Raw genomic sequence first — 22,982 nt, forward strand, 5'->3', positions numbered from 1 at the left:
CTGGTAGAATGCAAGGCTTTATTTGTAAAGTCTGAAGCTCTTGCGTGTAAGCCTTGTCACTGTGTCGCCCGACCTCCCTGCATCTCTAATGAAAGGGGTGTCTGGCAGGGGGTGGCAACACCATCAAACGGCAAGGCTTTCTTTGGTAAAGCCTGAAGCAGTCGCATGCAAGCAGTCTTTCCTAGCTTTTCATTGTGTTTCCACCCTGACAGGCAACCCTTTCATTAGAGGAGCAGGGGTTTATCACTCTCGCTGAGAGGGTGATGATCCCAGCATCGCAAGTGAAAAGGGTGTCTGGAAGGGGGCCAGCGCCGCACATTAAAAGACAAAGAAACACTTACCTGACCTGAACGGTGCCCGTTAGACCATGGCTTCTGCCCTTTTACAAAATTGAGCCGGGGCTCTTACGGGGCGTGACCTAACAGGCAGCATTCAGGTGAGGCAAGTGTTGCCTCCTGATTGCGGCACCGACCCCCTGCCCAGCCACGCCGCTTAAGAGCCCCGGCTCGAGTGTGCAGGCCACTTAAAGCACTGGTAACATATCTTTCTACAGCACGTAGAAGCAGGAGGAGGTTAACATGACGCGGCCTGTCCACGTGGCTCACATGACCACCATTCTCGGCCACAGAAGCACTCACTTGCAGGGTGGACATTGCTTACAACATTTGCCAGAGGGGCAGCAAACAGCCCAAACTCTTGAGTTTGAGCCTTAGCAATGATGTTCCCCACTAGCATTTTGTTTTTTGTTTCATCCCTTTTAGAGGGACATCTGTTTAATCGTAGTGGCATGAATGTTTGCAACCTGAACCAGTTAATTTACCACACTTCAAAACCTCTCCTTTAATGATCTCCTGCAGTCGTACTTCTCTGCTCATACTAAACAATAATCACTTTGTGTTTATGGGCCATGTCATTTTTATTGGGCTCTAGGGTGGAATGCCCCTGCCAGTGACCCTTCCACCCGGACATCTGCTACTGGACAGGCAAGAGCACCAGCTTCAGAAAAATAAATGCTCACCGTAAGCTTCTCTTTGCCCTTCACACTAGCTTCAAAGAAAGGTCTGAAAGCCCCCATACCAAGAACAAAAAGGGCCAAATAACCTGTTCTTTGGGAAGGTGCCCACTCGGGAGGGTCTGTAACCACGTCTTAGCTCACAGTTCTCAGTAGAGGGGTTCCCAGACCTTTTGCACATATGGTTAGGGACTTGGGGTTTCACCCTAAATTACCCAGGGTAATCCAGACGTGGACCCCTTGCTCACTGTGCTGAGAGAGGCATAGCTTCACCCCAACTAGGCTGAAACACGTGTCTGGGGTTGCTGTTGGCACTCTTGTTCAGAGGAGAATTGCCTAGCATTCGGTACTGGACTGCCCTTGTGGGTGGGACAGAGACTGATATGCAAATAGATATTTCTCCTCTGTGAAAAGTAAAGTGCGCTAAAAGGTGGTTGTAGACCCCCCCGAGCCCCGAGTAAGAACCTAACCAGAGAACAGGTTATTTGGCTGTGTACGTTCTCAGTAGAGGGGCTCCCAGACCTTTTGCACAGATTTTTAGGGACTTGGAATTTCGCCCTGAGTTACGCAGGGTAATCCAGACATGGATCCTTTGCTCACTGTGCTCAGAGAGGCTCAGGTCCATCTCACTGATGAGACCCGACTAAGCCAAAACACGTGTCTGGGGTTGTTGTTGGCAGTCTTGTTCAGAAGAGAATCGCCTAGCATTTCGATGCTGGATTGCCCAAGTGGGTGGGACCGGACTGATATGCAAATAGATATATCTTCTCTGTGAAAGGTAAAGTCAGTAAAAAGGTGGTAGTAGACCCTTCTGAGTGGGAACCAGCTGTCTACGTTCTCGATAAAGGGGCCCCCAGAACTTTTCCATATATGTTTAGGGACTTGGGATTTCACTCTGAGTTACCCAGGGTAATCCAGACGTGGACCTCATGCTTACTGTGCTTAGAGAGGCACAGTGTCACCTCACTTCTGAGACCCGAGTAGGCCAACATATGTGTCTGCGGTTGCTGTTGGTACTCTTATTCCAAGGAAAATTGTCTAGTATTTCAGTGCTGGACTGCCCAAGTGGGTGGGACAAGGCTGATTTGCAAAGGAGTGTTTCTCCTCTGTGAAAGGTCCAGTGAGCTAAAACGTGATTGTAGACCCTCCTGAGTGGGAACTTACCCAGAGACCTGGTTATTTGGCTGTGTTCACTCTCGGTAGAGGGGCTTCCAGACATTTTGCACATACCTGCACGCTAGTAACACTGCCAATAGCTTGAGTATTAGGGAGATCAAGGGGACGTTGTGCTGCATTACATCCTAGGTAGACAGTCATACCTTTCCTCCACAGTGTGAAATGACACTCTCAAGGTGAAGCCCTGCCATACTATGGAGACCCTTCAAACATTAATTAAAAATGAATTTGGACAATAGAACATCTGCTGGTGTGACAATATCATTTTAGTGCTTAAAATAGTGGAAGAGATTTCAAGTGCAACCATTCCTGCTGTTTCAAGTCTGAACCCATTATTTGCAAAGACCCAAACTGTGAGCTGCACCAATCTCTGAATGGAGAACAAAACATGTCTAGGATAGGCAGAGCATGCCGTGTAAACACCTCAAGAACCGTGAAAGGCCTGTGTTGGCATGTGCGGGACCTTCCATGAAAAGGAACATACATTACTAGAAGGAGCAGAACATACCCCACCACAAAAATGTCAGTGCCTCAGAGGAAGAACAAAGGCATCTTCACCGGCGAGCGTCGGTTACGGTTCTGTACGGTGTGTCTACCTTGTCTCTTTCCCTATTGTAAACACGTAGATTTTCCATTGGCATTGAGAGAGTTTGACATTGGGACACAAGTATTTTGTTTTGAGTTCTCGTTTTGATTATGCCATTCATTTTCAAATGCATTGGTAGAGCTTGATTTCGGGGTATGGTACTATGAGTTTTGTTTTTTCCAATTTACCAGGGTATATTTCTTTTCTTTAAGGCCAGCAGCTCACATTCTCTGCCTGAATTCGAATTAATCTTGGAGGCGGCACTTCCTTTGGACTCTACCAGTGAATGGAAGAAGCAGGAGCAAGTTTCGGAAAAGCCTGCCTTTAATCTTGGTGTTGGAGCTGAGGTGTAGGAGACGCTTGATGAGGGGGCAGAGTTCACTTTAAAGAAGAACAAGGACTTTTGTGACTCTACAAAACAGAATCATATAATATGCAGGCCTGTCCCAGTCTCCCACTCTCCTGCATGCAGTCAATCTTTAAACTGTTCAGCCAGAAATGGCGTGTGAGTCTCTTAAGCAACAACATACACATTTTAAGAGACAAGAAAAAAGAACACGGGGAGCTTGCTGCACAGCTCAAGTGGCCGGGAGAAACAGGTACCACTTTATTTGCGCTGGAAAAAACGGGATTTGTGTGCCATTCTGCCCGCAAATCCCTGTTTAACAAATGGGGATTTGAGGGCAGAATGGCGCACAAATCCCGTTTTTTTACGGCGCAAATAATCCATGAATCAGGGCCTATATCTTTCAGAAAGAACCCCAGCCGGAAGAACCCATTACTTTGACTCGACTGCGCCTTCCATTCCTGTACTCTAACACCCTCAAATAACATGGTCTACGCTCATCAGACTTTCTTCACCTTCAGACCCTTTCTCTGTCATAGCAGTGCCCCCACTTTAACTTTGATGCATAGGACACCAAGGCACCCTGCTTCCTTATCTAGGGAGCAAACTTTTGCTCTTTGTTTACTCAAGGTTCATAGGGCAGCAGAGCCAGATCTGTAAGAATAAGGTCATTGAGTTATTGAGGATGGGGTGATGGCATTCCAGGCTACAACTGCAGCACCCTGACCCAAACCGGTCCCCATACTTATTCAAGCAAGACCCTGTACCATCCTCCTCCACATGCTTCAAGCCTTCACTGATTCTCCCCGAAACACCCCAAAGCATCACCCTGCAACGCAACAGCCTCCTGATTATTCATTACTCATTTATTTATTGACTTATTTGCACAGCTGGCCTGTTCTATTTATGTATTTATTAATAATGAAGCTTGTGTTAAGTCCTTACCATATATGCGCATAAGAAACATATTAACAGTAAAACTCTGTGTGCATTTTCTCTCTCTCTTTGCACAAGTGCTGGGGTTAGACCATTGCTCGACATCACAACCTGCAGCCCCCTAGACACTCAGGCCATCCCCATCAAGCCCAGACTTCGATTGAGTAAAACATTGCATGGCCAAAGTCCCACCTGGAGCCCCATCCTTCGCACATATACTACTGTAAGCAGGGGAATTAGCTCCTTTGCTCTTGGTATGACCTATTGCACATGGCAAGGCACGCATGGGTGCAGTAAGAGTTCCCCAGTTTAAACTATAGGAAATTGCTGAAATTGACAACACTAATTGTAAGATCATTTGACCAACAAGTTCCAGTATAGTCAAAGGTGAGGGATAATAGGAGCTGAGCCAAAAGCATCTGGATAGCTGCAGGTCGAGGAAAACTACTGTTCAAATGGAAAAACCTGCACGAGGGTCCAATTTGGGGGTGTTCTGTAAGTGACATTTGAAAGGGAAGCTTGCAGTTTCTTACACCGTATGGACTGGTAGTGTCACTGGTGTTGGAATGTTGTCTCTACCTGGCTAAATTTCCGTGAAGAACTGTGAAAAGACAAGTTGAGATTTCACAGAAGATTGTTCCACGGGACATCTGCACCATATTGCCACGTGCACCGTACATCTTTCCGAGAAGCAGGGTTACATGGTACCAATACATAGATGAATGTAAAAGCAGGGACAGTACACCACTTTCTATAACAGATCATTGTGTGCCGGTGAAGACCTGGATCATGACGTCTTTAGACAAGATCACAGAGGCCACCAGGAAAATGTGTATATGTGCACTTGTTCTGAATCAAAATAATACTACAGTAAATTAGGCCTAGGGCCACAGTATGGATACGGATACGGATATCAAGTGATGGATATGAGTAAGATGCCAGATGTCAGCTCAGTTGGATTGTTTCACAAACATTACAGAGTCATGCAGAGTTGGGCAGAGTCCTGCGACGTTCTTGTAGTATACAGGAATTGGCAGAGGTACGTTGTTTGATTAAAATTTGGGCTATGTTTTTGTAAACAGATTGCACAAATACAAACCAAAAAACCTATAGAGTAAGGGAAGGAACTCCAAAGGAGGAGCACAAGCGGCCTCCTGGCGAGTGGATGCGATTATGCAAGGCCATTGAGGAATAATCGCAGCATTGACATAGCTCCAGTAACGGCCTCTACTCCCTGCTTTGGTTGGGCCACACAATTGAAAACAACAAAGGGAGACGAGGGGAATCAAAAAAGCACAACAAACTTCTTCAGTCTTCTATTAGTCGGAACTTGAAGCATTATCTAAAACTGTACCAATGACAGATCCCCTCAGCTACACAAGCAGTAAGCTTTTACTGTGAACAAAAAATACCAGTAAAGGTCTATAGTGAAAACAAAATAATGATAAGGTTATACAATAAGGTTGTCTAAGGGATATGAACTTCAGCACTTTGCCCCATCTTTGAAGTGCCTCAAATTCCAGGTGTCAGATTCCCTTGGACATCAAAGCTGAGAGGCAGATTTCTACTCCAAAAATTATACACGGTATAACTGATCATAACAATATTGTTTTTATTAACTGCTTTGAGTGTCTATTCTGAGGAACAGTGGTTAATGTCACATGGCGGCTATGGCTAAAACCTTGTGCATGGGCAGTGCACATATGCACCTAGAACCACGCCATGCCGCGAGTGGAGAGCTGCAGTTAGTTTACCTTTGGGCCTATCAGAAATGCAGAAAAAAATCATCCAATAAATGTGTTGGAGCCTGACACCGAGTTGAAAGTCTTCTTGACAAGGGTCCATTGCATGTCGGCCCATATCAGAAATGTGGATGACACAACCCATTCTCAGATAAAGTCTGCAGAGGAAACATTAGAGGGGACTCGGTAGAGATAGTTGGAAGGCCATGTTGTAATGTGCACTGCTGCCTCTGTCAATGATCACAGGATTGTTCTTGATGAGACAATAGTTTTCATACGGATTGTTACATTATAAAAACGTGCATGGCCTATTTCTAAGCACACTTATTTGACTGTGAAATGTTCTACATTAAAACAAGGCATCAAATCATTTGGGATGTCGGGAGCAGAATGGAGTTCATATCGCTGCCATCTTGACTCTGAGACCAGGGATCTAATTAATATGAGTTTTCTGTAGTGCCATCGTTCAGTTAGCACAATAGTAATACTTGGAATGGTGAACACAAACAGAATTCACATTTTGCACACATATGGCAGAAGTAACATTTGAAGCCAGTGCTTCTTCCATTCCACTGCTGTCCTAAGAACGTGGGATGAATGCACAGGCAGATCTAAGGCTGTGCTCCTCCGTCGCAATCTGAGCAGTAGAACACACAGAGCAAGGGGTCCACAGCAGCGCCCTTCATTCTTCAAGTGACTGCATACATGAATGATACAGATCTAGTGCGTTTTTGAAATTGACATCATCTTTAGGGGACTATTCGCACATGGGACATTTGGCATGTCCGCAGGCCGATTCTACGAGAAGAAAATGTGGCAGTAGACTGCATTGTTAAGGCCAGTCAACCTCATATGTGGTTATAGGCTGCCCCGCCCCATAGGTTTGCTTAATTGATGAATGTTGCACGTGGCCACTGATTTGTGTTCATGGTGGGACACGAGTTGACCTTTTTGTAAAATGTTTTTAAACAAGTCAAATGCATAATTTAAAACCAAGGACTTAATTTCATAAACCTTGTAACTTTATTTTAAACAGCAAGTTGTATTGTTTAACTAGATTGCCTAGAGTTTTTCCGCTAGAACGTCTACACGTATCTTGCAAAATGTCAAGGGGGATATTTGTTTGTTGTGCTGGGTGGGTGAGATTCCTTTCATTGAGAAGCTCTTCTTCACAGCCACATCAAAGTCTGGAGCATAGTCCCATGATAGTTTGGCTTAGACTTTGAAATGCAAGTGCCATTTGCCTATTTGTTCTACCATCAGGGCGGATGTGTGTTGTTTAATTTTTGCCAATAATTATTTACATCTAGCTCTGGTTCTCTGGGAGGACCATGGAGCTACAATCAGAGGATGCAGTAACCCAAGTCGCGTAGGATATCCCTTAAATGTAGTAAACGAGCGAGAGTTACCCCATTTCATAGAGATTCTCATTGGACTACTAAAATGCTTGAAATGCAACCAATTAGGTCTGGGGATTTAACTTTAAAATAGCACAAACTTTGACTATTTTGCATCTAATGTCCCATTGCGCACTGTAAGAACTGTGCCAAAATTCCCTGATGCTCTCACTAATGCTGCGGGAAAGGTCTCTCCATCTCGACTGTCGGCCATGAGACACGTTGGAATGTTCTGATTCATTGTTGCAAAAGTGGAGTGTTGTAAGCTAGGTAAGTGAACACATAAAGAGCAGGGATTGGCAGAGTTGGTGGTCAGCCACTTGAATAGCGAGGGAAGAAATACCTCACCAACTCATCTACAACTCATCTCATTTGAAATAGAAGACACTTCAAGACATCCTGAGGCATTGTGTCATAATCTGCGCTGGGGCCTGATTATGGGCTATGTGTTATTATGATGGTGTGGTGATGTCACTGACATTCTATGTGGAATGTTAGTGCAGGATTGGAGTGCTGGGTTCTACTGGTGTCAGTTGGACATAATGTGCTGGGCTGGATGGATGTCCCAGTGCTTTCTCTACATTATAACTGGAGAATAAACCTACATGTAAATTACTTACCTTCTGGTTCCTGTTATGTGAAGAAGGTGGCTTAGTTTACCACACATTGGGCCTCATTACGACTTTGGAGGCAGCCATGGTGCCATGGCTGCCTCCAAAATTGTGTCTGGGTTCCCTGAAAGGAGAAATACTGGGCCATTCTGACTTTGGAGGGCCCGGTATTTCCTCCTTCAGGGAACCCGGGCCTTTTCCATTCCCATTCGAGCCCCCAAAGGGCTCAATGGGAATAGGGAGGGAGCTAACAACAGGCCCGTTAATTACAGGCCCGTTGTTAGCTTCCTGGTCCCCTCGCGGGTCCCGCTATGGACGTCTGGAAAAACCAGACGTCCAGAGCGGGTCCCGCGAGGGAACCTCGTAATAGTGCAGAGGGGGTTCAACGGTGCCGGCACCATTACCAGCGCCGTTAAACCCATTCCGCACTAGTTGTAATGAGGCCCATTGCCTCTAGACACAGGGGGTCATTCCGAGTATGGCGGTAGGGGGTTAACTGCACCGGTAAGGATGCCGGTGCCATTAACCCCCTACCACCACATTCCAAGTTCCCTTATCGGGTCCCACCAGGAACGGCTGGTCTGACCAGCCATCCTTAGCAGGACCCGTTAAGGGACCATGGAGCTAATAACGGGCCCGCTATTTGCGGGAACGTGTGTTGTCGTAAGGCATTGTCATGGAATCACCTGAGAACCGTTCTCCAAATCATAATCTGCAAACCATTTAATGAAGGAATCCACCTTAGTCTGGGCTGCTCTTAGTGCTTCACTGGGGGCTCCCCTCCTGTTGAGCCAATCCAAAGGTCAGAAACCTGCCTCACACCCCATCAAACCCTATCTAAGTGCTTACAAGAACCACCTTGCACTCCTATATGAATATCCCAATGTCTCTTTTTGTTTGGGTTTCAAATTCAGAATTCTGAATATAAGATGTCGAAACCTATTAAAAAATTAATAATATAATTGGTGTTCAGCATTATCTTATTCAAGAAAATTAGAGATATACCTTTATTCCTGCTCACACTTGTTATGTACTTCAGGTTTGCTCTTTTTTTTCAAATATGAGTGGGCCATCAAAATATTATGTCAGAGTCAGCTCTTTATAATCAGAAATGTACTATTAAGTTCATTTCTCAATTCTATTAGATAATTGAATTTTGTATTTGGTTGTGCTGAATTTATTTAGTAGTTGATAGCTCTTTTTTGGGGTTGTCTTGTACATTTTAGAAGAGTTGTTACGGATCGCCTAGTTATAGAAGACAACATATGTTAAATCTATTGCACCAGCATTGTAAGGAGCACAATTTGATACATTTCAAACGGTTTATCTTAAATGATGTCCAAATGATGGATCAGCACAGGCTGGTCACGTGGAAATGTTTTCCATTTGTCCACTTAATTTATGTAAATTGCAGGAAATAGGTTTACATATATCCACTGTCACACGCAACCTTATTTTACTTGATCAGGAGTTGATAACATTTGGGAACAATCCAAAGATTACACTTTTTTAGTAAATTGGAAAAAAATACTTTCCTGATGCTGAATATGGCCGGGTTCATGTATTTCTTGAGAATGTCTCTTGTTGAAGGTTTCCCATTGGATAGCTGAAGTGATATGTATGGAACCATGACTTGAAAGACTTTCTTCCAAGGGAACAATACTAGGATGATTGTTATCTGAGAATTGTGCCTCTTCCCCCTGAGGCGTCGTCATCGGCTCAAATCCTGCACCCTTTGGGCAATCATTGAGCTGTTAATTGAGCTAAAAACACCATAAAATGGCAGTGCCCATAGAAATACATGGAGGACACCAGATGCGGATGTTGCTATGTACTTCAAAATCAGAAGAAAATGGTAAGATGCGGAAATGAGCCCCAAGGCACTCCATTTAAAGCGGATTACTGAAGGGAGTTATAGTCAGTCAAAAAGGTTAAACCTAATTCCAAGTCAACGAATGAGCTAAGAAACTTTATCAAGACGAGTTCTCAGTTTCGTTCCCTTGTTTCCTTTTAGAACAAAAGGCAGCCATCATTAGATGCACACTTTGTGGAGCATAGACAGACAAGCCCAGCAAGTGTTTTGTCTTTTCCCTCCCTAGGAAGCATACTAAACTGGCCTAAGACATGGTCCAGCTGTGATCCCAGATGGGAGAGAGAACAAGAGGCTCTAGGTTGAAGTAAGATAGGAAAATAATCTTTTGTACTCTAGATTTTGATACCTGCATACCCAGAGTGAGCTAGATTCATTATGATGTCCCTCCTCCATTACAGAGTACCGCAATTCTGAATAATCACCATGGAGCTCACCATTTGCTGGTCTCTGCATGCCATTTGAACTTAGCACCCCATAGTAGGGATCAATGGCATGAAGAATGCAGCAAATATCTGAGTTTGCAGAAACTGATCAGCTTTTATACAAAAGAACGTCCTAGAATCAGTTGCCTGCTCACCTCTAACAATATGTATGCTATTCAAGTACTCTCCAAAGCTATACACACACTAAGAAGGTAGTTAATGTAAAGGGGCGGATCTCCCTTTGAATGCATAAGGTGTCTGCTAGGGAGATTGTGATTAAGACCCTGTGATCAGTGGACTCATGTACATATTCCTGACCCAGGTACTAGTAATGATTCCTACAAGCTCACCAGGCTCTCCAAGTGGTAGTCGTGACAGAGCAGCCCAGGCATCTCAGCAGGTGGAGTGGGGAGATTCACAGGTCCAGTACACACTTTTCATTAAAAGCAAATACGAAATGCTCCATGCTCTATTTTGCATAAACGATCATATTTATATTTAAGAAAAGGTATCAAAAAAAGAAACAACTAACGATTAAGTTATACTTAGTAACACAGAGAACCACAATGTATCAGGTAAGAAACAATTTTAAATAAGGTTTCTTTCAGAGTCAATAAAGAGTCCTCCCTGAAAAAGAAACAGCAGTAGTAGGTGAGTAAAAGGGTTTTCTTTCTAGCCTGTTAAGTCCAAGAGAAACCAAGAGGGACCAGTAACGTGACTAAGATCAGTCTTTGGTGGGAAAGTGTTAACCTTGTTTGAAAGTGCTTTATAGAACAGTTTCTGGTGTTCCATTAAAGGACAGTTTTCAAGAGGCACTGGAGAATGAAAGGGGGTCAAGGTATGAAGAAAGAAATGAAGAAATAACTCGGCTGCAGCACTGAAGCATCAAAAGAGCAATACTCTGGGACAGAAAAAGTTCTGCCGGATGCCGGTGGTGGTTTCCAGTGGTGGTTATGATATGATATGCTATGATAAGTCATTTATAACACGCCTGCACACAAGTGTTTCAGGGCGCGAGTTACTTAAAGTGTTGCTCATCACTGCTGTAGGCTACAGCAGCAACACACCAGAGTTGAGGGGACCAACTGACCTTTGGGGGAGAGTGATTATTCTCAGTATACATCCTTGCCTATTGAAAGTACACCTATTCAGGGACACTTTAGTTCTTCCTTGTGAATAAATGTGCGTGACTGAGGAGATAACAAATATTAGCTGTCCGTCCTTTTCTGTGACATGAGATGTCTAACTGAGATAGGGAGAGTCGTATATTCTCTGTAGGGCCCTACTAGGGGGCTATTTGGTTTTTTGAAGAGACGTTAAGGCAAGCTGTGGCTGCCAGATCACCTGAACAGTCTCACCAGAGGTTGGATCATAAATAAGTTTGGGGGTTTTTGTTACCAACCCAGATTCAACTATATTCTATACAATCAACTTGCGAGACAATTACCTGTAAGTAATCCAATGTATGGGTGTTTGAGACTTTAAATTGGTATGACAGCTACCTGAGAGCAGGCAATTTCTGGCCTTAGCCAGAGCAATCACCCTTAATTTTGCCTAATGAACTAATGCTCAGCGCAAAATCTAATATGGTAATATGGATTTGCTTCCCGGACCCTGCCCTGTGCAGGGCGAATGGGTGTGGCTGGTCAAATTTCGCTATCGCCAGTACACCCCAGACTGGTATGCCGACCTTGTGTCCCAACTTCGTATTTTTGACAAAAAGGCGCAAAATTGTCAATCTCCTGAAATCGCCTATACTGATAGCATGGGGCCGGACTCTGCTCCACCCCTGTGCAGGGCGAGTGGGTGGGGTTGGTCAGATTTCACTATTGCCAGTACACCCCATTCTGGTATGCTGACCTCAAGCCAAAACTTTTGCCCACCAACTGTTGTGGGGCTGGAGCCAACAATTGCAAAACCGGCAATCTCCCAAAATCACCCATACTGATAGCACAGGGCCGGACCCTACTCGGTACACACCGAATGGGTGGGGTTGGTCAAATTTCACTATTTCAGTATGCCCCAGACTGGTATGCTGACCTTGGGCCAAAGTGTCAGCCCACCAGCTGTTATGGGGTTTGAGCCAACCCAAAGCATGCAAACTTTCACAAATATGTATGTATGTATGTATGTATGTATATATATGAACATTTATAGCTACATTTTATCAGTAAGAATTATAATTCTAAACCTAAAGGACAACATTTAGAAAACGAGTTTATGTATACAATGGTTTTCACATCCTTTTAACAATAAATCAGGATTTGTCACCGGATTGTGTCAAGTACATCTAAGGATTTAAATTACATTTCCCAAGAGTGCCAGGCAAAAAGGGAAAAGGTGTGGGATCCATCTTGAATGTGGCACTCTATATAAACTGGAAGTAGAAAAGTCGCAAGTTGTTTCTCAACAAGATATCCTGCTTTGAGGTTTACTGGAGCTTCACTTGCTGAGTGGGGTTACTTCATGGTTGGCAATTGGCTGCAGAAGAGTAAGAGCACTGGTGCATCTGAGGTATGGAGCAGATGCGAGCCATGGGTTTAGAGGAGAATGGGAATCCTTAGACAAGTGGACAAGTGTGCACTATAATCGCTAAAAGGATGCTTTCTTCATCACTATTCACCCAAGAAGCCTACAGTACATTTAAACAAAAGACTGCTTTGAACACTATCTTTGAGTAAAACTGAATCTAAATTCAATTTTGAACAGATCCAAACGATAGCACAGTCTTATATTTGATTAAGTCACATGAACACAAATTCAGTAAAATTCTGAAATATCTGTTGTAGCATGATCTTGCTAAAGGAAGGTTGTGAAACTTTGGGCCTCATTACGACCCAGGCGTTAATGGGTTAACGGCGCCGTAAAAGGCTGCGGCGCCGTTAACCTATTAGCGCCTAATTACGAGGTCCCTTTGCGGGACCCGACCTTAACGGCTGGTGTACACCAGTCGTTAAAGTAGGGACCCGCAAAGGGACCTTGGTGCTAATTACGGTGCTTAGCGTACTTAGCGCCTTCCCCATTCCCATTGAGCCCTATGGGGCAAAAATGGGAATGGGGAAGGGCCATGGAGGAAGGGGGAATTACCGCCCCGCCAACCTTGTAATGGGGTGGTAATTCCCCCTTTCTCCATGGCGGAGTCGGTAACTTACCGGCATGGACCATGGTGCTAATAGCACCATGGTCTTCCGCCAGGGTCGTAATGAGGCCCTTTGAGTTTAAATGCTGTTCATGTGACAAAATAAAAACCAAACGCAAATATTGTCAATGTCTTACAAATGTGCAGGGCTCATTACCTTATAATTATTAGAATTGTTTCTTTATAACACACTTAATACCCAGAGGTTTCTAACTGCGGACTCAGGGATCGAACCTGTGATGCTGCGCGCCATCTTGCTTTCAAGACAAGCACGTTGCCCCTGAGCTATCCTTCCTTACCGAATTTGAACACATTTTAAATTTTCCTCAAGAACCAGCATTTGGCCAGTAATTCGTCAAAAACTCAATTTAAAGACAGAGATGGTCATTTTACATGACTTCTAAATCTCACTGGAGAGGACCATGTTTATTTGTACAAAAGGTCCGCATCTAGCAATATTTGGCATTTCCATAACCGAGTTGAAATGCTACGAGAGAACAAATATCAAATTGCCCTTTACTCTTCACATTTCTAATCCATTGTGGAAAAAGTGTAAATGATCCCTGAAAATCACACGTTCCAGGTAGTATTTACTATGGATTGCTATGTAATCCGTCTGCTTTCACCAGGTGAGGTGGATGTTCCTAGGAATCCATTGGTGTTCCACCAGCATGGAAATACATGCTTGTGAAAAGGACTGGTGCTATACCAATGCAGAGCGGAAGGCACAATGGAAATGTATATCCCGCTCAGTGCCAGGGCTCCACCGCCACACTGCAAGACAATCTCCCTGACCATAGAAGCAAAGCGTTTACACCTTTGCTTTACACTTTGCTTTTAAGATCGGCGAGTTTGAAAAGTGACCCCCAGAGTCTGCAAGAATGCTTTTGCTCATTTCATTTGATGATTTTACTTGGTAACACGCTGAGCAACCTCAGATCTCAGTTTAGAGAACTTATTGAGAATGTTATTAAAGACAAGCCACTGCTGAAAGGGCTTTTTTCTAATTATAATTGGTTATTTATAAAGCAGACCCGAGCATCGAACCAGTGTTACTGCATGTCGTCTTGCTTCCAGGGCAAGAACATTACCCCTGAGCTATCCTACCTTCGGCTTCATATTCACACACTTACAGTAAGAAGGTACTTTTCCATAATGTTCAGTACATTAACTCGCCTGGTAAGAATCAAACCTCCATTGTGTAAATGACTCACTATTCATTCTAGTGATTCAGCATTCCTGTCTGGAATTACCGGTGAGTCTGGGGTAAATCTAATCTAGTTCATGGTCTTCTAGAACCTTGAGATCCGCTGCATTACCTCCCTGCCCAGGACGGATCATCCTAACAATGCGTTTGTCTTGGAAGCAAGATAATGCAGAGCAACACAGGTTTGAATCCCGGTCCCGTGCTTAGAGACTGGTCTCTGGTATTAAGCGTGTTATACATGATTATTTTTCATTAATCAACTCCTGGTTTCAAATCAGTAGCAGGGCGACCATTTTAAATAACCAGAGTGCATTCCACTCCATTTTGTGCAGTTCTGTTGCGAGCACATGCAGGATATGGCACCATTCGGCTGCATAACAGATCACAACGGTTTGTAAAAGGAGTGGCCAGGTTGGAAACATTGACATAAATGTTGCTGGCTGCCAAAATGACCCTAATCACACACAGTTCCCTTTCTATATCTGAGATTTATTGTACTCTGGGCTACTCAACTATTGTGCACAGAAGCTCGCTTCCTTGGACTATTCGTCTTCAGAAGACTCCTGCAGAAATGCTTTGACGAATTCCTTGTATTTTAGGGAGTGAGAGCATGTCTCAGAAACTCTGACTTTATGTCACATTTCATCACTGAAATTTACAAAGATCATTTTGGATGAATGTCCAATTAACACAATGGACCTCATGTTCTAAAAAGTTGTAATGGAATGCAGGGGACTGGCAACGTTTGCAAGTGTGAGCTACTGGTTCCCCTCTATGCAATTTCCCACTTTTGAAGACGCTGTGTAAACAAAGTGTTAAAACATGTAAAATTGCCATTACACCTTTTTTTCGCTTTATTTTGCAAGAAGCATGACTCCTCTCTGCCATTCCATTCCGTTGGTGAACAACGTTTACATTGGATTCCCATGGAATCCGTCTGTTTTTTGGACATGTGCTTGCCTACAAGCGTGTGCATTATTCAGGCAGAGTATAAGGGGGCCGGCAGAACCGTAATTCTGTGTCCTGCCCCAGTTCTACTTGCAAAAAGCAGAACAATGCCCTGGAGGGGAAAACACAGGTGCTAAACCTGGTATAGACTTTGTATGCAAATAACAATCGGTTCTAGTAACCCGGATACTAGAACCAGGGGACACAGGTCCCTTCCTGATAGCTGGGTTGCCAGGCAACATCAAACAAAAAGAAAGGGAGGACCTCAACCTTAAGTACTCTCTAGGGCTCCCGCTTGGGTTTGATGGTAAACCTTTCATGCCAGGTTTATGCACCCAGATTCCAGGTGCTTGGGAAATGAGTGTGAATCTGTCGATGGCACTTGAAGCCAAAACCTATGAATTGGGAAATGAGAGTAAAACATCCTTAACCAAGAGCAAGAACGTGGAGGAAACCTCTCCAAAAATCAAAAGAGGCATTTATATTATCTGTAGCAATGTGCTTTCTAATGGGCACCCCGGAGGACATAAGAAATAACTGTCCAATCAAGGGAGATCCTCATTCCTGGGGTGCCCATGTGCCTCTGCTCAGCAAAAACGAATCCCCAAACCCTTGCAAATCTGTTGCCCCTCATCAGGTTTGATGTTCAAAATACCTAGATTCAAATTATACTGTATGAGAAGACAATATCGGCTGCCATTAAGAACGGGATGATGGCCAGGCGTGTTTAATTAACACACCAACTTTAGGGGCAATCGACATACTGTGAAATAGAAATTCAAAATGGACCTAAACTAGTTTCAGAACTGCTGCTATACAATGTACATGCATAATAGCTGGGATACACAGGTGGGGATGATGGCAGGATGGTAATATAAGCATGTAAGACATTGGAAAAATAGCAGGCATCTCATGACGCGTCTTTGATATTGGTGTCTCCATGTATGTAAGTACATGGGCCCTCATTACGAGTCACCCGGTATGGAAATAACAGTGGCGGTAAACCCGCCGCCACCGTTGTTTCCATACCGGGTGATCTCGAGTGTGCAGGTGGAGGTGTCATTCCCGCCAGGTCTGACCTGGCGAGTTTAACACCGCCCGCCTGCAGGCGGACGAGGAAACACCGGCACCATCACGAGATGGTGCCGGTGTTTCCATGGTAAGAAGCTTGACTTTACTGAATTCCGCCTCCGGAATTCCCGGGTCACCGGGGTTGTAATGCCCCGGTAATTCCGGGAATCACGGAGGCAGAATGGTAATATGAGTCTGGCGGTAACCGAGCCGGAAAAACCGGCAGGTTACCACCAGACTCGTAATGAGGCCCATTGTCTTTCATACTCCGTCAGCTAAAGTCAAAGAGGTCTCCCGGCACCGAGGCTTGTCTGAGTACATATGTAAGGAGGCCCAGGCCTGGGCTATCGAGACCTGAGCATGCAGTAGAAGGAAAGGGGTCAGGAATGGGGGAGCTGTAAAAGCGGGAGTGGAGGCAGGTCTGCAGATGTGTGAGGGAGTGATGGCGTAAGCATGGAGGAATGAAGGCTCCAGCTGATGTTGGCAAGAGGCAATACTCTGAGTCCTGTGTGTATCCTTAGTGTTATTTTGGCAGTTATTTCTACTGTGTTAAGTGATACACATATGTGAGTGTATGGTTGTGCGGTGATCTGAAGATGTGCTTGGGCATGCTCTAGGAGTATGACAGCGAGGGCTACTAAGGGGAGTGAGCATCACACTCCCCAATATCCCTCGAGTCAAAGTCCTGGGCTCCCAAGGACTAAAACCGACACAGGGCTTGAGTGCATGAGCGTAAGAATAAGAGAGGCCAGCCATGGGATGGGGACAGATTGTAGGGCGCTAGGATGCTTGCTTGGCAAGCTGACAACTAACTAGTGCAATGATTCTCATGCGTGTGCTCAGCTCCAGTGCAGGCATTTGGGGGCGCATCCCAGAGCCTGCTGCCTTAAGTGGTGTTGCATTTCTTAAGTGAATGAGGATCCCTATTTAAATCCTTCCTCTAGAACAGGAGCCTGCAATTTGTGGCTCGCCAGATTTTTGTTAAAATGACCCCTGTCCTTTGACATTGACTATGAGACTAGGGCTGATGGGAGTTGTAGTCCATAACATCTGGAGAGTGAAAGGGTGAAGATCCCTATTCTAGAAGTAGTGTACCCCGATGCACACCACCCAGGGCCATGGATTTGAAAGTTGCTTAAGCATACACAGCTGTATTACTTAGAAAATGTGAGTATCCTGAGTACCATGACCAATCCTTTTACCAGCCAGACAAAACACTGGCCTAGATGTACCTTTGCAGTGCCTTGTGATGGGAGGTGGCGGCTGAGAGTCCCTGGGGCTGGTGGCCAGAGCCGGGAGCTGATGCGTCCCTCCGTAGAGCAGCACTGTGACCCCCCGGCCCAGATGGTGGTGCATATGGAATATGGCTTCAGAGTCTGGACGGGGGGACTGGAGCTGGTTGGAAGAGCACAAGACTGAGAATGCTGCTGGGAAATTGATGAATTGCTTGCCCTCTGCCGTCCTGCTGCTGACAAACAACCACAATTCTTGACTAACTTCGGTCTGGTCACTATGTCCGGGAAAAATGATTTGTGCCGCTCTAGCTACAAAGATTAACTTCACCAACTTGGACTGAGCTGAAATTAGCATCAACTTCTCTGGACCTTTTTACCAGATTTGTGTTTGCATCCCAAAATGCCGGGATATGCAAATGCCCCTTGACTTAAACTTCCAATTGCAGTTATTGTGAAATTTGGCAACATAGCTATGACAGCTCGTGAACAATCGAAAGCACATTGCACCCTTTCTCCTCGACATCACTTTGCTAACAGTGACATTTAAAGGTTTTGTTGCAAAAGTCAGAAGTCGAGTGTCAAAACTTATCTCTCAGGATTTAGGCAAAGAAAGTTTCCCTTCAAAGGATTTAACCTTGCCAGCAGACATAGGGAAGGCCGCAATTAGCCATAATACGAAGGTTGCAGAGCAATCGTTTGATCTGAATACATCCGGGTGCGTGTGGTCACCTGCCACAGGCAAGCCAGAGTTACAGTACTTTGCTCGCTTGTCTTGCATGCATGTTTTTTGCATAGCTCTTACTAGTGCCTTGCATTTGTTTTACAGCTCTAGTTAACGAAGCACAATTTCAGTCATTAGTCTGCAATAAGTGTTCACATCTTTGTTTCTGTATAGCTGTTTCTTTAGTGTGTGCTCACTTATATTTCTTCCTACATAGATGCATCAGATTATGTTGAATTTCCAAAACTGAACCATATGGATAGTTCTTGGATTACGTCATCACTATGTTGATGGTATAGTGAGTGGGTCCTGATATGATATAACGCAATTTGCACGAGGGGAAATAGCCCAAAAGTATATGGGCCCAATTTGCAAAAAGTTTTCAATTGGGCTTTCCTATGTTAAAGCATGTTTGGAAATCAGGCCCTGTATGTATTGTTTCCGTGCATTTTTGCTCTGGGGCATTTTTGCAATGGTGCCAATACTGTGCAAAATTGCGCTAGCATGGGATAAGCTATCTGTATTACCGGCCCCTTCGTATAACACATTCATGTGAACCTGAGGGATAAGAACATGTAAAAATCGATTGTTTGTTGTTGATCGGACACACTAAACCACTTCATCAGCTTAGGTCGTTGTGGTTTGTTTGTGTTTTGTTGGCATCCTTCACGGTTTCAGTCTGGTTCCTAAAACATCAGCCCCCTAGGGAACAGCTGCATGCTAGTTGGTATTAAATAACAGGGCAGAATACGGTGGAGAAAGGTTTGAACATGTGAAGGAGCTGCTCTGCCAGGATCTTATGACGCGCACGTGGCAGAAGTCGCTCGACGTCTGAGAACACAAGTCAAGCTTCTTACCCTGGGACCCGCAGGGGCAAAGCTGCGGAGGTAGAGGTCCCAGGCACGTGAGCCTGGAGGTGGCACGCAGGAAGGAAGGGACTCCCTCCCCCGCCCTGGCGACAGCAACAGGTCTGGCGTGGGAGGGGTGAAAGGGACCGGCACCAGGCAAGTTTTCACTGACACACACATGGCCATAAGGGAACATGGGGCGAACAAAAGGGACGCCAGCCTCAGGGGAGCCACTTCTGTTTAGTAAGAGGATGGAACAGTAGCACCTACCCTTCACCGGGTAGGATCACAGGGCCAAGGAGACAAGGGCAATAGGAGGGCAAAGAATCCTCCATGCGAGCAGGGGGCTCTGGCAACCCACCACAACACAGAGGATCCTCCCCAATTACCCACACGCCCCGCCCAAGTTGCCAGAAAATGGCTGTTAAACATAACGCTTGGATTAAGGGAACAAAAAGGGGAGCAAGGGGCTGAGTAGAACAAGTGGTTGACCGCACGTTGAGCTGCCCCTCTCCTCCCCTTACCAGGTTCCCAGGAAATGGCCTTCTACAAATAAAACACGCTTGGTAAGCGGGAGGAAAAAAGATGGAGGGTTTTATAAAATATTGGTAAAAGTTGGTCTTTCCTCCTAAGCAGCGAGAAAATGGCACGGTGAAGAGAGTCGATTGGGATACCAGCAGAGCTGGGGAGGGGGCAGATTTGACTCGCAAAAAAATTCAAATATAGGGGGTCTTTGATTAAGTTGGCAGAAAATGGTCCAAATACGCTTGGCGCAGGCCCCCCCCCCCACCACGCTATAATTAAAATGATACGGTGTCTTTGCCCAAGCCACCAGAAAAAGGTATCAATATGCTTCGGCAACCCTACGCCTTTTTTGGCTTAAGAAAAGACAGTGGGTCTCAAACAGGAGATGAAAAGGAGAAGCACAGCTGACCCTGGGCAAATGTCGTAAGTGGGAAATATGGCGATGGCATGGATCAGACCCGAGTTGGCCTCATGCTGTCGCAGGCCCCAATGCTTGAAGTGTTCCTAAATTACCAGGTGTAATGCTTCGAGGTGAGTCTGGAGTTGAGAAAAGCTCTTAAACTCGGCGCCCTCCCCAAAGTGCCCGGCCACGTGCAGTAGCTTTCCTCAGCCAGCAGTTCTCAAACTCTTCAATGCACCTGTTAATCGCACGCACTTTTACTGCTAAGAAATCACGCGCGCTTCGCAGGTTTAGATACATGAAATCCATATGCTCCTGTCACTGGTTATCGGCCCGGCAGTTAGTGCACCTTACCCAGAAAAGACACGGGTAATCCCTTCCCGCGGAGATCCATACCGCTGCCGTGGGAACGCACGCGTGTCCCGAGCGAGCAGCCCGGCGAGCCTCCCCGCACTCCCCCGGCCCATCGATCCCCGCCCGGAGAGTGGCATCAGCCCTGATCCTCCAGCTGGATGTCCGATCCCTGAGCCCCGAACAGATAAGCCCACGCGACCTGCCCCCCTGGCACCGGCCAGCCACCTGCCTGGAGTGTTAAAACCTCTGCATCCTGTTTGCTGTAGGTATCGCAATCAATCCCACCTGGATTAAGTAAAACACAGCCCTATATCTGCCTGACCTCGGATACTTCAGGACGCAGCCAGGCTTCCCACTCCAGGGGAACGTGGCACAGCTGAACCGGCATTGTGACAAGTCAGCACCCGCTTCTAGTGCCGCGACCTGCCTCCGAGGCGCTGCGCGGAGCGTGCTGCGGCGAGTACTAACACACAGAGAAGGATACGCAGCGCTTACCTCTCTCGGTCCCCGCGCCTTCAGCTGTAATTAGCGAGCGCGTCTTATCTTCTGGTCTAGCGCTCTGGAACTCAAAGACCGCGCGGTCCTGGCGGCGACTATTTATAAGGCGCTCTGCTGGTTGGCTGGGGACTGACGTCCCTTCCTCTGCTTTTTACAAAAAAAAGTTGCCCTGCAAACGAAAGACTGCGTCAACTCACTTTTCTCTGCTTTGAACAACAACAACACAGAGTTGCACAAATCGTGCTCATTTTGGATGAGTCGTTGCTGCTCTAGTGGGTGGGGTGGGGAGGGATGCACTGCCTCGGGTGAGGTGACCTGTCACTTAATTCGGCCCCTTGGACTCCCCGACACTGGTCACACGCAACTGAATATTCATTATACGGCAATAATCAAACTGGTATGGGAGGTCTTTGGGCGAACCCTCGGAGGGCCAGCGCCCAGCTCTCAGGTTGCTGGACCCAGCGTGGCCCAGAATTGACGTGGTTGGTGGGGTCGTATGTTTGCTTCTTCATGTGCACTAGACGCTAAAGGGTGCATATTCCCCGGGCATTGGCACACATATCAGCCTTTAATTCCCGAGCAGTTGGGAGGACCGAGTCATATTCGAGACAACTGAGGCTTCTCTTCGTACGAGCCGCACTGCCTCGTGACTTAACGCGACTGTCTTATCCTACCTCGCATCGTTTCTTCTCTGACTTCTACTTTACGTATCTAGTGAAAATATTCATCGCTGCGTGCAGGCATTCGGGCGATCCACGCGGCCCATGCCGTTTATTTGCTCATGTGTGAATCACTATCATGATCTGCATATACGGCACAGCCTAAACAGGTCTGTTCATTTCACAAATAACCCATCACTGGTTGGTGTTCTCCTTTTACCCTCAGACCCTGCGGTTTGCAAGTCGGCCTACAGAGGGCGCAGAGAGCCCACACTCACCGACCATGGCGGGAATAGTACCTGCTCACCTGTCACCTAATACTTTAACTGGTCTAATCGCAATTTAGGTTAAGCGTTACCAGCGATTGCCTGAAAATAAACAGCAACCCAATGTACAAAAATGCCACCTTATATTATACAATTAATGTATGATGGCGTACCGATTGCTTTAATATATAAGACAAACGTAGCTCCTCCACATCCTGGATAGTGGTAGACATATTAACTAAATGTAAATTGGCTATATAGTTATGTTTAAATGTTAGCGTCTTTGGTGGGGCTTGCATAACGGGGGACAACTTTAGACGATTGTTTTGCGGTTCCACACAGTGTCATTCGCGTGCATCTCCTCCTCGCGAGCAACCTCTTGGTTTTATTAATGACAGATGGCTTTTTAACACATACACAGCAAACTCAAATAACAACACTGGAGCACCATTTTGCATTCAGGACACTGACCTTTTAGTGATCTGTTCAGAACCTGTAGGCAGTGCTTTACGTGGGGCGAGAAATCAAAATCGAGGGAGACTGTAACGAGTGTGTGCGTGTCATACGTGATGGGGGTGGCCAAAATGATGGGCGTGGCCTAAAGTGTCCCCAACAGGGAACAATAAAAAAAGTGGATTTCCTCACTGTCAGTTTTGTATTTATTTTTTATTGTCCAGTGCTGGGGATTCAAATCAGAGCCCTATTTCATTCAATAGCTTGCTTGACACAGATTTTTTGTGTTAAACAAATGGCAGTGTGATATGACACTGATTTGTCATCTGCTGGGCTTGGGTTCTAATCCCCAGCATGGGACTATAAAAAAAATGGTTTTCCTTACCTTTTTTTTATTGTCCTGTGCTGGGGATTTGGGTTCAGAGACTGCCGGGGCTCAGCCACGGCCCACTTAAAGCCCTGTCTGAAGAATAAAAGACATGAACATTTTCGTATGAGGTCACACCAACAGAAGTGATTTCACAGAAAAGGTCACTGAAAGGAGAATCATCAATCTT

The 22,982-nt window shown here is 45.6% G+C and overlaps 1 protein-coding gene and 1 non-coding gene across 2 annotated transcripts in view; one reads left to right on the forward strand and one right to left on the reverse strand.

The window, feature by feature from the left end:
- The window catches only part of CCK (cholecystokinin), a 91,402-nt gene extending 70,227 nt beyond the window's left edge, over positions 1-21,175 (reverse strand). Inside the window, exon 1 of the mRNA XM_069648289.1 lies at positions 21,045-21,175. The gene's annotated coding sequence lies outside the window, so the exon portion shown is untranslated. The remainder of the gene's footprint in view (positions 1-21,044) is intronic.
- LOC138570366 (small nucleolar RNA SNORA49) lies at positions 7,927-8,061 on the forward strand. Its single transcript, XR_011303449.1, has one exon. It is a non-coding gene; the product is annotated as a small nucleolar RNA SNORA49 (small nucleolar RNA).
- Positions 21,176-22,982: the final 1,807 nt, after the last annotated feature.

Source organism: Ambystoma mexicanum, chromosome 2q (assembly GCF_040938575.1).
Source record: "Ambystoma mexicanum isolate Mex_15411 chromosome 2q, UKY_AmexF1_1, whole genome shotgun sequence".
Taxonomy (NCBI): domain Eukaryota; kingdom Metazoa; phylum Chordata; class Amphibia; order Caudata; family Ambystomatidae; genus Ambystoma; species Ambystoma mexicanum.